Here is a 13,877-nt window from a genome sequence, read left to right as displayed (position 1 = left end):
GCGAGTCATAAAGCAGGAGTTTAAATCCTTACAAGACAAACACACTAGCCCTGCACTTCGCTACATTATTTTTAACATTCTTACTTTTTTATTAAAGGTGCTTCTGCAAAGTATGAGGCACTCTACTTTATGAGGCATCCTACTATCGCTAGTAGGATTGACTACTGCAATGCAGTTTTCACTGGATGTTCAAACTGTTCTCTATACAGCCTCCAGTTAATACAAAATGCGGCTGCAAGAATTATTACAAGAACAAGAAAATACGAACACATAACTCCAGTTCTTAAATCCTTACACTGGCTCCCGGTTAAGTTTAGGGAAGATTTCAAAATCCTCCTTTTAACATATAAAGCATTAAATGGCAAAGGTCCGGCTTACTTGTCTGAACTTATCATGACTTACAAATCAGAGCGCACATTAAGATCTCAAGATGCCGGTCTGCTTATGGTTCCAAGGATTAATAAAATAACAATGGGAGGTCGAGCTTTTAGTTACAGGGCTCCTAAACTGTGGAATGGTTTGCCTGCTACTATAAGAGATGCCCCTTCGGTCTCAGCTTTTAAATCCCGGCTGAAGACTCACTACTTCAGTTTAGCAAATCCTGAATAGAGCTGCTGATTAACTGTATAGAGTGCATCTCTCTTGTTAGTCATTAGCACTAAAACATAAGTAACATGATAGTTAGAATTGGATACTAACCCTCACCTATTCTGTTTCTCTTCTCGGTACTCAAATGTGGCACTTGGTGCCACGGCCCACCTGCCAAGTTGCTTTGCCTGCCTAAGGTAAAGTCATCCCTGATCGCAGGAATCGTGGGATAGAGGGGTCCTTTCATCGGATTGGCTGGCCCAGCACTGTTTCAGCCGTGGAATGGCCAAATGGGGGAGGCCGCTTGATGAGTGAGGTCTCCAGGACTCTAAATATATCTAAATCTTATTATGTGATATCATCTACTGTTAAATTCTGCTCCGTACTTCTAAAATTTTTATTTTTTTTTTTACTTCTAAAAAATTTTTTATTTTATACTGTATTAAGGATTTGTTCTGTTCTGTGTATTGTATTGTATTGACTCCCTTCTTTTGACACCCACTGCACGCCCAACCTACCTGGAAAGGGGTCTCTCTTTGAACTGCCTTTCCCAAGGTTTTTCTTCCATTTTTCCCTACAAGGTTTTTTTTTGGGAGTTTTTCCTTGTCTTCTTAGAGAGTCAAGGCTGGGGGGCTGTCAAAAGGCAGCGCCTGTTAAAGCCCATTGCGGCACTTCCTGTGTGATTTTGGGCTATACAAAAATAAACTGTATTGTATTGTATTGTACTCATGACAATGTTGTGTGGGTCCCATTTGCACTGTGATGTGTCTTGCTACTGCAAGGACAGCTAGGAGGAATAAGACGCAAGGGTAGGGTACAGCCCAGGGAAAAGCAGCTGAGTGACAGCGATGATGGATAGTGCTTCTATACAAAACAGGCTAAGTGATTTGAGATGTACAGAACTTCCAGTCAGTACTTGACTGAAAACAAGATGACGGTACAGTTGGTTCTGTTTCTGCAGCTGTTTGGGATTCTGATTGCTCTTATATTTACGCTAACAGAGAAAAATGCACTTTTAATAAAACAAGCTTCAATTATTTATTTATTTATTTATTTAAACATTTTGTTGAATTTATTAAAAGCAAGTAACATTCCATACAAGTAAGTCAAACTTGACAAAACTAAATTCAAATCAACCCTCACCCATGAGAAAGACAGCAAGGCCAAAAGCCAGAGTAAAATTTTAAGAGTAGATAAAAAAGGAGAAGAAAATCCTTTTCGCCAATTTAAATGCTAATTCTATAATGTTATTGATTAGATCCTGCCAGGTTTTAAAACAATTTTGAACAGATCCTCTAAGTGAGAATTAGATTTTTTCCAATTTCAAATAGTATATAACATCAGTTACCCACTGACTTAAAAGAGGTGGGTTAGGATTCTTGAGCAAGATAAGTCTATGTGCCAATAATGAAGTAAAGGCAATTACAGTTTGTCCTTCTCCATTTTAGGCCCATCTGGAAGTACACCAAACACAGCTGTTAGTGGATTAGGAGGAATTGTGACACCAAGGCTGTCTGAAAGACAATTAAAGTTTTTGGTGCAGAATGATGTTAATGTGGTACACGGCCAAAACATGTGGACTAGTGAGGCTGGAGCTCGATTGCAACGTTAGCAGGTTGGATCTTGTCCTGGAAATATTTTGGACAATTTTAAATGAGACAGATATGCTCAATATAAGATTTTAAGTTGAATAATTGCATACTTTGTGCATATGGAGCTAAAATGAATTCTGTGCATGGCTGCCTTAAATTCCTTTACTGAAATGGTAAGTAAGAGATTCTTTTCCCACTGTACTCTGGAATCTTTGAAAGGAAGGGACTTTAAAATGTCTTTATATATTACAGAAATGCTATCTGAGTCCTCAAGACTGATCAATATCTCTTCTGGAATAGAAATAGGTGGGAGGTGAGGAAAATTGGGCAGGTTTTGTTTAGCAAAGTTACTAATTTGGAGGTAGTGGAAGAATTATATTGATGGAAAGTTACATTTGGAATGTAATTGTTCATAGGATGCAAAGACGTTATCTATGTACAAATCTCTAAGTGATTTAATCCCGTATGTTTTCCAAACATTAAAAACTACGTACGTTTGAGAGGGTGGAAAAAGGTGTTTATCATATAGAGGTGCAACAGGTAAAAGCTTCTCTATCTTGAAGTACTTCCTACAATGTTTCCACATACTGAGTGAATCAAGCTCAAAAACAAGCTTAATAGTACAAAGGTAATGGCATTTATTAATTTCTGCTCAACAGATATGCCTTAGGGTGGCACAGTGGCGCAGTGGTAGCACTGCTGCCTCACAGTTAGGAGACCTGGGTTCGCTTCCTGGGTCCTCCCTGCATGGAATTTAAATGTTCTCCCTGTGTCTGCGTGGGTTTCCTCCACAGTCCAAAGACATGCAAGTTAGGTGCATTGGTGATCCTAAATTGTCCCTAGTGGGCTGGTGCTCTGCCCGGGGTTTGTTTCCTGCCTTGTTTTGGCTAGGATTGGCTCCAGCAGACCCCCATGACCCTGTAGTTAGGATATAGCGGGTTGGATAATGGATGGATGGATATGCCTTATATACATTATATTCTTTCTTTGTACATCTTGTTTATGTTTTTCGTCAAGATGAGTCCAGCTGCTGACCTCCACAGCTCCACAATTAAGCAGCTCTGTTGAACAGCCAATTGGATTGCATGTTTTCCTCCCTTGGTTTACTTGACTTGAGCCAGATAACCCTCCCACAACCTAATCTTAACCACAGTGCAAGCAGACATTTCAGTGGTGTATAATGCAAAGCAACAACCTCCTCAACGGAGTGGAGCTGTCGACACCGGATGACATAACACATGGTTATAGGCCCCATGTTTTACTACACAGATGAACGGCTTGTTTCTATATATATATACTAGCCAACCCGCGGTGTAGCATACGCCGCATAAGTATTTACTGATGGGTGAACACTTCCTGAAAGACACAGTTGTCCAAATGGGGAGGGTATGAGAATACGACTGTAAGTGAATGAAAAGATGGAACTCTGGAGAGAGCAACATACAATTATCCGTGACTGAAAACTGGTTTTGGCAGATACAGGCATATCTTTTTGAAAGTTTGTCCCTGTGCCTTATTAATTGTCATTGCGAAGGCCAATCTAACAGGAAATTGTCTGCGTGTAAAAGTAAAAGGCACATTTGAATCTGATGGGGTCAGGGATATCTGGGGAATAAGGACAGTTTGTGAGGTAGCAGCTGCAATAGTCTTACACTCCAGTACATTGCGGTGAATGCTGATAACAGAAAGTCTAGTGCCATTACAGAGACCTTTTGCTGGCAGGAGGTTTCTGAGAAGCATGATGACTGAACCAATTTAAATTTTGAGTTTATGTGGAGGCATGCCAGTTGGAGTAAGACTGTTAAGAAATTCTTCGGGGAATGAAAGTTGATCTGCAGGATCGTCTGTGACGATGGAGTCAACGCTGGTGAAAGTCACTTCGTCGGTAGGGATAAATTTCAGCACTTGTTCATTAAGGTGTAGCGAGTCTTCGTTGGGGACGCTTAATATACGGGAGGAGGGTTAGAGTTGGCGGGCGGGGCTCTGTCGTGCGTATCCCAGGACGCGGGAGTAGGGTAAGAGTTGGCGGGCGGGGCTCTGTCTTGCGTGCGTCTTGCTTGCCATGGTCTTAGTGAATTCTATTATATATATAGAATTATATATATATATATATATTATAAAAAAAATCATGGAAGGAGATGTGATTTTCTCTGAGAGACACTTATACGTCCCGCAAGACCACAAGTCCACACCCGGGGCCGGAAAAAGAGTAGATGACAAAGTAGAACGTCGTAAAGAATTCAAAAATGTTGGAGCAGTACACATGCAGAACAGGTTAGAGATAATGGAAGTACAAAAATTCGAAAGTCTCAAAAAAAGGATAGGAAAGATCGAATTAGCGGAAACAAACAGAAATTATTACTCGGTGAAATAATGGAACAGCGAAAAGAGATCGAATATATTTTTCAGATTTAAACTTTAAGTTGGAGACTTGTAGATCGTCTAATTCATGTTACCAGTGAGAATTAAAAGATTCAAAAATCGTTGGTGCGGTATGAAGTCCCGTGAGACGGAGACATTTCACATGAGATTCTTTCAAGTCACACCCTACTTACAACTATTTTCAAACAAGACCACGTCATCTACCCTCAATCGTGTGAATGCTTTTGGCAGACACACTTCCTGCGCTCTCATCTCTTATAAATTTTATTAGGACAATAATTGTATACATTCTAGATTACACATCAACAACTAAGCGAAGAAGAAAGAGCATGGACAAACATTCGAAAAAGTTGTTTTATTTATTAGTGAGAAAGAGATGATATTCACTCACAGGCAGTTATACGTTGACTTGTCACGATGTAATTGTATATCCGGTTAATCAAACCCAGGGGTGGGCGAGCGAAGCGAGCAGGGGGCAGAGCCCCCTAGTATATATATATATATAGATAAAGAAAATACAATACAATAATAAAAAGTATTAAAAAAGCATGCACAGACATACAAGTTATGTCCAGAATCATTAACCTAAGATTAATTATCTTCAAATATTTCAAAATTCAAACCTTATTTTTTGGTAAATTTAACAGCCCTATTATATACTTTATGTGTTAATATTTGTGTGCTGTCATAATGACTGAAGGCCTGTTGCATGTGTAAAATGAACTTGCACCATGACTTATTTGACTCTAAGTCTACCTTTGTCATGGGCAGGTAAGCTTACCAGAGATTGCTCTGTCTGAGACAGTTAAAGAATTGTCAGCTGTCACTGGAAACAGTGGCCATATCCTAAAGGTCAATCTTTGGTAGTGTTGTGACATTTTCAAATGTATGATGATCTCTCCTCCAAAGACATGAAACTGTTACAGAGAACGGTGTGCACAGCTTCTAAAATGATTCCTTATCACTGTGAATTCATTCTGCTTTTGCAGACTGACTCATTACGCCCCAGGCATCCTCTATTATCTCTCTTCCTATGTGATCATCTAAGACCTAGATTCCACAGTTTCATAAAAGTGCTGATCCACAAGCTGTGAGATGCACAGATTTAACATCTTCACCTTAAGATTTGCCTACAATAATCTGGTGAATATGCCTAAGGGTGTTTGTGGTTAAACTGGTTGTTTATGGGCTGTTGTGGCATGATGAATACTATTAGTGCTGTGCATATGTTGCATGTTTGTATTTATGTTTTACTTATTTGAGCTTCACCTGATGATATCCCATGCAACTAACTTTATCATCACAGGTGGCGCAGTGGTAGTGCTCCTGCTTTCCAGTAAGGAGACTGTGGAAAATTGTGGGTTCGGTTCTTCCCTGTGTGGATAGCGCTTTGAGTACTGAGAAAAGTGCTATATAAATGTAATGAATTATTATTAACTTTGTTATGGCAAGAAGGTATTTATTAACATGCTCTTTATTAACTGTCGTACAAGAGTTTTTCACCCTTTTTATAAATGTATTTATGAGATTTATTATCAAGCACTTAGAGGCTATTTGTTTCTTTATTGTACTATCGGGTACCTTGAGTCTCTTTAATATTCATTTATTTAATGACTGAATTAAGAGTTACTGAGAGACATTTTATTTACTTAATGATGGCATTAAACAGGTACCCAAGACCTCTTTTATGTATTTTTATTTATTTAATGACTGTAATAAATAAGCATCATCATCAGCAAAAACAGTGCTCCCAAATGACATGGCACACCAATCCTGTAAAGCTGAAATCCCCACTGATTTTCAACTTGCCACAGTGCAGCTTGCTGCTGAAGAGCGCCACACCATGCCGAGCTCTCTGTTCAGCTGCCAGGCTAATCGCAGCTCCCGCCCCAAACCAATCTGTTCCCAGTGTGGAACATCTGTTTCTGTCAGTAATGAAACACGGCTGCACCATAATTAAAATCAAGCACAACTCACAGGCGGTTATCAGTCCACCACTGATTCATGTCACTGCCTGTACTGTTTATCAAATTAATTTTAGATGTGCCTACAAAGTGATACCCCCCCCACCCTGCTGTATTGTCACTCCCTCTAAAAAACAAAAAGGTAATTAGAAGGCAATCAAATACAAAACACGAAGGGAAACATGCATAAGCCTTATCTGGATCTAAATTTCAGGCCATTTACTGATCTGCCCCTTGTGGCAAAGGAAGGAGAGCTGCCACATTAACAACTGTATGTTCATGAGTAGTGATGCAAGCTTAAAACCACAAGCTCATAAAAGTGAATGCATCAAACAGACTAACTACTCGGATGATACAGGAATAGAGGCAGGAAGTAAAGGGGCAGTAGTCTATTCAAAATGCTGCATTTATTGTATATTGTACCGTTCATAAGAAAAACTCTTTATAAAACAAACACCATAGTATACATTACACTGTGTGTGAAGACAGCTTGTGTGTAGATCTACCAATTAATTACACAAAACGGATCCTTGGAGTTGAGGTAATTTATTTTCCTCACTTATACTCTTGAGTTATTGCTGAAAAGACTAAAGAACAAAAAAAGCAATGCAGGGATTGTGGAATTCCTGTTAAGACAGAAGTCGGTTCTGGCTAAGCTAGAATTCTATAAACTTTAAGCAGTCTAGAAAAGAGAACTCCTGATTTGAGACAGCCATGAAAAACTAATGATTTAAAACCTAGAAGGGAAGAACAAATAAAGCATAAATATAATTGGCTGTCCAGTGTTTTTTGATTTAGGACAATTGGAGTTGATCCAATATGAATCAAGCTGAAAAAGATCAGATATATGATGGAGAATAACAGACATCCTTCACAAAACATTTGTTGAACTGTAGAATTCACTATCGGGACACTTAATGGGACATAACAGTAGAACCTTTGAAGCAGGCACTGCATTAAAATTATTGTTTCATAACAAATCTATTGAAAAGATGAACTATTCGTTGAGAAATTTGATTTTCTTTTTGTTAAGTGTAATTCTTCTTTGCTTCCATTCTAGTAGACAGTGCACAACAACTGGCATCATGACTTAATTTTGCAAATACTGGAAAAAGATCAGACTGTAAAGTATTCTTTATGGTAAATGCAATATTTCCATACAGTATTTTACAACCAACTCCATGAGTCACCTGGAAAATACTGTAAATGAAGACACAAAACTATCTATTACAAATTAGAAATGTAAGTTACTGAATCAGTAAAAACCTATCTGTGGTTACTTGAAATTAAAGTAAATGGGTTGGGGCAATTCAAACACATGTATGTCAAATAGTACATTATGTTTTTATTTGTTTGTCTGCTCAATGCTCATAGTTAAGTAAGGAAGTGAGACGAGTAGAGCTGCAGTGCCTGATTTAAAATAGCGTGACAAAGAGAATGGTACTCATGAATCAGTACAATAAGGTTGTCCTGCATATTGTATTACTTTCAATCTTATACTATGATCACTCAGCTCTGTATTGGATAAAGTAAGTTCAAAAAATGGATGATTACATAAAGTTAGGAATATGTTAATAAAACTTCAATGTAGTCTTCCCACACATAACCAGACAAATAAAACAGCACCATGTTTCGTATACAGGAACAGCAATTACCCTATGATTATTGGAGTGACTAATTTCAGAATGTTCTGTCTGAAATTCTGGTAATGATCACTTTTTTAATAAGGGCCTTGATTAATTGCATGTGTAGCAGTGCAGTGTATATATAAACATTGAATCTGAATGTGTGCTAATGCATAGTGATCACTATGCATTTCAACACATATCTGTCATTAGACATCTATCTATCTATCTATCTATCTATCTATCTATCTATCTATCTATCTATCTATCTATCTATCTATCTATCTATCTATCTATCTATCTATCTATCTATCTATCTATCTATCTATCTATCTATCATGCAAAGTCGACTGACTGATTGACTTACTAACTCACTCATGACTGAAAACACTATTTACTATTTAGTTAAAAAGCTGAAATCTGGCAGGATGGATCCGCTAAGAAAGGACATTTCAGTATTTTAGTATTTAGGGAAAAAACAGGCCCCTACAGCAGAAAAGTTAAACACCCCAAAATCCAAAAACGACTGATTTGACTGAAATTTGGTGACATTATAGAAAAAAGAAAATTTGCCAACTCATGTTTTTTTAGTGAATGTTTTTATTTATTTGTTGATATTTATTAATACCATGCTAATGTACATGCTCTACGTTGCACTGATAGTATACTTTATGCAAATGAAGGATGGACCAGAAGTGATTGACAGGCTATAAGAATTGCACCAATAATTAATGAACTAATGAGTAAAGAAGGGGCTGAATCCTGGACAAGAAAAAAGACATGTGATTACGTTTGGTGTGTATCCTGTGGAGTCAAACGGAAAGAGAAAGTCTGGCAAAGTTCAATGAAGATGCAAAGCTTTGTGGTTAGCATGCACAGTATAAACCTTGAGTGCCAGATGCTATGGCCATGAGAGTAAGTGGTGTCCTTGGGTTCAAGACTGAACCTGACAGGAAGGGAGGTAGGGGCTTCAGAGGCTTAAGTCCTGATCTATTGCACCCTGTCTCTGATCTTTTTCTTGATTATATACATAATTAATACGGATAAGCCCCTAATCTTTTTGTCCATTATATACAATATAGCACCTGATCAATGTTAAATCATTATATGAACATGTAAGAAAGCTCAGGGGAAACCCACTCCCCCCTAACCTAAGGATGTTTGATTTTATATAAATGTGATATTGTGTGTGACAGTCACACAGAGGGTTAAATCATTGTTACCTGCAAACCCTAGAAAAAATCTTGAACCAACAATGTCAGTTTAAACTTAACAGGTCCCCCATGAGGTATTCCCCTCCCCACAACCTCCAAAACTGTTTACATTTACATGCACGTTTGCTTACTTTGAACATGGATGCCTCACCCCCCAATGCTCCCCAACATTCTCTACATTTACTTTTGCATCTGCAAAAATTATAAATGAGACCACATACAATTGATGAAAAACACAAAAAGAAATACTTGAGTGAACAACATAAACAACTGAAAATTGAAAACATTTAATAATCATAATAACTAAGGAGCTTCACCCCCTGCACGCTTCGCTTGCCAACCTCCCTAGCCTGCACTACAAGCCAACCACTTTATGTCACTGCCGCTCGCATGTGGATTTCACTTTCACCAAACAACAAATCTTTTAATTCTCGTGGATACGCTTCTTCATTGGGAAGAAACACTACTTTTCCCTAATGGCAACATGGATTAGATGATCTACAAGTCTCTTAAAATTTAAATCTGAACAATATATTTGATCTCTTTTCGCTGTTCCGTTATTTCACCGGGTAATAATTTCCGTTTATTTGTGCTAATGCAATCATTTTTTGAGACTTTCGAATTTTAGTACTTCCATTATCTCTAACCTGCTCTGCATGTGTATTGTGCCAATGTTTTTGAATTCTTTACGACATTGTCATCTACTCTTTGTCTTTTATTTCCAGCCCTGGGCGTGGTTAAATCTCTTGGCACAAAGTCTCGTCTCGCGGAACATGAAAGTATCTCTCTGAAAAAGACTTGTCTCATCCCAGGATTTTTTTTATTATAATAGAGAGATATACACTCAAAATTCACATTATTCCTATTGGTTACCCGTTTCGATGTATAAGAATACATGTTCCTGAAAAATTGTGTCTTGCAATGACTATCAACAAAAGCCAAGTCACTGGGAAAAGCAGAAAGGTATGAATGTTTTACACATGTGCAATTTTATACAGCAGGTTTGAAGAGTAAGCCGCTCCAGTGACATAATATTATTACTATTACTTCATGTGAAAAGGCAGTTTCCCCTCTGGGGTTAATACAGTGCACCAAATACTTGGCAGACATATCACCTTTATCCATGGTGACCTACAATATTTGGAGCACATGTAGGTGAAATGACTTGCTCAGGGTCACATAGTGTTAGAAACAGGATTTGAACCCACAATCTCAAAGTCTGAAGTACTAGGCCAAAGCCTTATCCACAACACAACACTGCCAGCCAATGATAAGAGCCTTTTGTAAAATAAATAAATAAATAAATAATGTATGCAAAAAAGCACCTAGTTGCATAGTACAGTATGCCTGAAACATCTGATTAACTGATGGCCATTGTATTATGAAATTTCTCAGGCAAAGCCAAGTGGCACAGCTAGTTGGTTATATATTGACTGCATTTATAGAAAACAAATTAAAAGAAATACGGGAATAGGTGGAGCCTCGAGATCAAAATTTAAGGACTCTTGTTTGTTTCATAATCAGTTCCTTTATTGCTACCCAGTTGAAAAACCTTTGAGCTCTCTGTCTCCACTCACCAATTAGGCTACCTCAGATCAAGAAACCATAACTCCCTACCACCAGCCTGAAAACCTTTACAGGACAGACTCCTCTTCAAAGAAACAGAGAGAAAAAGAAAGAAAAAAAGACATTTATACCAACCAGAAAATCAGTGTGTGGAAAAAAGCTGCAAGAGGAATCACCTGTGCACTTTTATTTTTGATTACACTCTTCAAAATAAAAGAGAATCAGTCTGGTGTTCCATATTCTTCAGTTTGCCTTTAGCACTATATTTGGTTGCTAATATATGTAGCACCCCAAACAGGAGGTCCCAGAGAACAAATGTTGTAGTGAGTGTGTGAGTTTAAGTGGATGAAGACATTTAGCAGAGTCTGTTCACAGAAACTATTACTATAATTCTAAACATGTTACTAAGAGAAATAAAACCACAAAATGAAAAAAGTTCAAGCAAGTAAAAATTGTTTAACTTTTAAATTGGTGTTCAAGTGCTACATCTCTTACTAAGATTTTTTTCCTTTGTTAGTTAAAGTTAAATTGATTTGGTGTGCATACTACTTTCTTTTGAAGTGCAACTGTGTTAAGGTTATGTGCTGCTTAAGTGTGCAACAATTTTCCTGGCAATGGGTAGCATCTTGACCAGAAAATGGCACTGCCCATTGAAGAACATAAAGAACAAAGATAAATAAAGATAAAAATGATTCAAACATCAAGAAATAAACAATTTAACATATCTAAACAAAAAGGATATATTAAAAACTAGCAAAATACCCACGCTTCGCAGCGGCGAAGTACTGCTTTAAAATTTTTATTAAGAAGAAAAGTAAACCTTTTTAAACTGAGAGAAAATATACAAATAATTATTTGTTAAGGATCTCTTTGTATACTACGTTGTCAGTTTGGCACGTATAGTTGGCCATGTGAAAAGCAATCTTGCCTTATATCAATGCCAACCTTTTGTAGGGTCTGTCCCTGAGACTTATTAATTGTCATTGCGAAGCAGAGCCTTGTTTGAGGCGTTTGAATTGAAATGGGTTTTATCGATAACTTAGCATCCAGCTTTTGAGGGTTTAAACATTCATAATCATCAAAGTGTCCACTACTCAAATCGTCACCTGTGAATCTAAGATGTTTAAGAGGCATTGGCGGTTGTCCAAAGGTGTAAAATATTTGGTCATTTCGGTACACTTGAAAGCGACAACCAAACAATTCAGTGGCAGCCATCAACTCACATGCAGAACCATAGGTGAAGGGCTTAGGCATTTCACTCTTATAGTGCTCCTGTGTAGTTTATCTCCTGTACCGTCATCAGTCCACACCTTGAACCTGTCCTAGTCATTCAATACATAAGACACAATGTTCCTCCAGATATCAAGAGTGAGCCTGATATGGCCGTGCAATATGTAACACAGAGAATGGAAAAGGCAGTCGCCATCTCCGGGCATGGAAACCACTCGGTAAGTGACAATTCTTTGATCGACGGTGATCACCTCGATAGACATGTTAATGTGGGTATGGTTGGAACGATAAAGGAAATGGGTACCTGAACAATGTAAACTAAGTCTAAAATACCTACACAATAAATATAGTTGCAATAAACGAACAATAAAACAGCAGAGAAGCCATGGATTAAATAAAAAGGCTGCAGTTATCAGCAGGGAGACGTGAATACCATGGCGAAGCAAGGAAGGGAATGAAGAGACCAGAGCAACGGATGGCCTTACATAGGCAGGCAGCCAACTACGTGGGAGGCGTGGGGATGGGGGACCCAACGCCACCTCACACGGTGACCGAGCTGAAGGCTATGGACGTATATATGTACGTAAGTAGGATTCAGTTAGCATTGGGAACCCACATACCAAATTTCTTGAAGATGGGCCCATAAGTAACAAAGACTGTTGGAAAGTTCAATATGGAGGCCAACAGTGGCGTCATACCACCGAAATAAGTATGAACATCAGTTTCGGTTAGCGCAGGGAAGCCGCATACCAAATTTCGTGAAGATGGGGCCATAAATAAGAAAGTTTAACATGGCGGACATTGTCGACCGTTATGACTGTTACGTGTAGAATTTCTAAATGAAACCTGCTTAACTTTTGTAAGTAAGCTGTAAGGAATGAGCCTGCCAAATTTCAGCCTTCTACCTACATGGGCAGTTGGAGAATTAGTGATGAGTGAGTCAGTGAGTGAGGGCTTTGCCTTTTATTAGTATAGATAAAATACTGTTGCATTCCCGGCAGTGGCAAGCTTCATATCTACAATATCAATCTTAGTTTAACTTTCATGCTGTGTTTAGCTTAAATCAACTAAGGCTCAGGTTAAATCTACTGTTTTTGTCCATGTGGCTTGACCATGAGACCACATCCTTCCAAGAGGGCATTTTTTATGACTCCCTGATAAACCATTCTGTGGTACACCATAAGATTAGTTCTTGTGAAGTGACAAAAAAAAAAATTCATCTGGAATGTTTATATGGATAATGCAGGCCCAGATATCTTGTACCGGGAGATCTTACCAGGTTGATGCACCACCTTGTCTCTGGTGAACTGGCACTGGTTGTCTTAGGGAGCTCATGACTTACACAATTTTACCTGGGACAGTTTCCACAGTTTGAACTGCAGTCCAGTCAATAGTTGTGTGTATCTTGGTCTTACTCTACCTCCAGCCCAATGTTACTTGCCTCTTCCTTCAGACTAAATGAAGAAGTTCCAACATTTGTATCATCTGACAAATTAGGGTCAGTGAATTTGGTTCCTAACATTCATATGGAGGCTGCATGCTCTAGAGTCTTATTCATCGAAACTGTAAAAAGATCAGCAACCATTCAACAACCATGTCTGATGCAACTTTCAATGTGCTCCTACTCAGTCGTTCCTTTAATCTACTTTACTTTACTTAGCTTAGTGTTATTGTGTGGAGAGCAACTGTCAGTTGTCTTTGCAGGAAGTCCCCAGC

The 13,877-nt window shown here is 38.3% G+C and overlaps 1 protein-coding gene across 4 annotated transcripts in view; it reads right to left on the bottom strand.

The window, feature by feature from the left end:
* shisal1b (shisa like 1b) overlaps nt 1–13,877 on the bottom strand; it is a 308,856-nt gene that overhangs the window by 100,321 nt on the left and 194,658 nt on the right. The window lies entirely within an intron of this gene.

The sequence above is a fragment of the Erpetoichthys calabaricus genome, chromosome 1 (genome assembly GCF_900747795.2).
Source record: "Erpetoichthys calabaricus chromosome 1, fErpCal1.3, whole genome shotgun sequence".
NCBI classification, from domain to species: Eukaryota; Metazoa; Chordata; class Cladistia; order Polypteriformes; family Polypteridae; genus Erpetoichthys; species Erpetoichthys calabaricus.
Note: the sequence above shows the minus strand (reverse complement) of the source record. Positions and strands in the feature narration are given on the sequence as shown.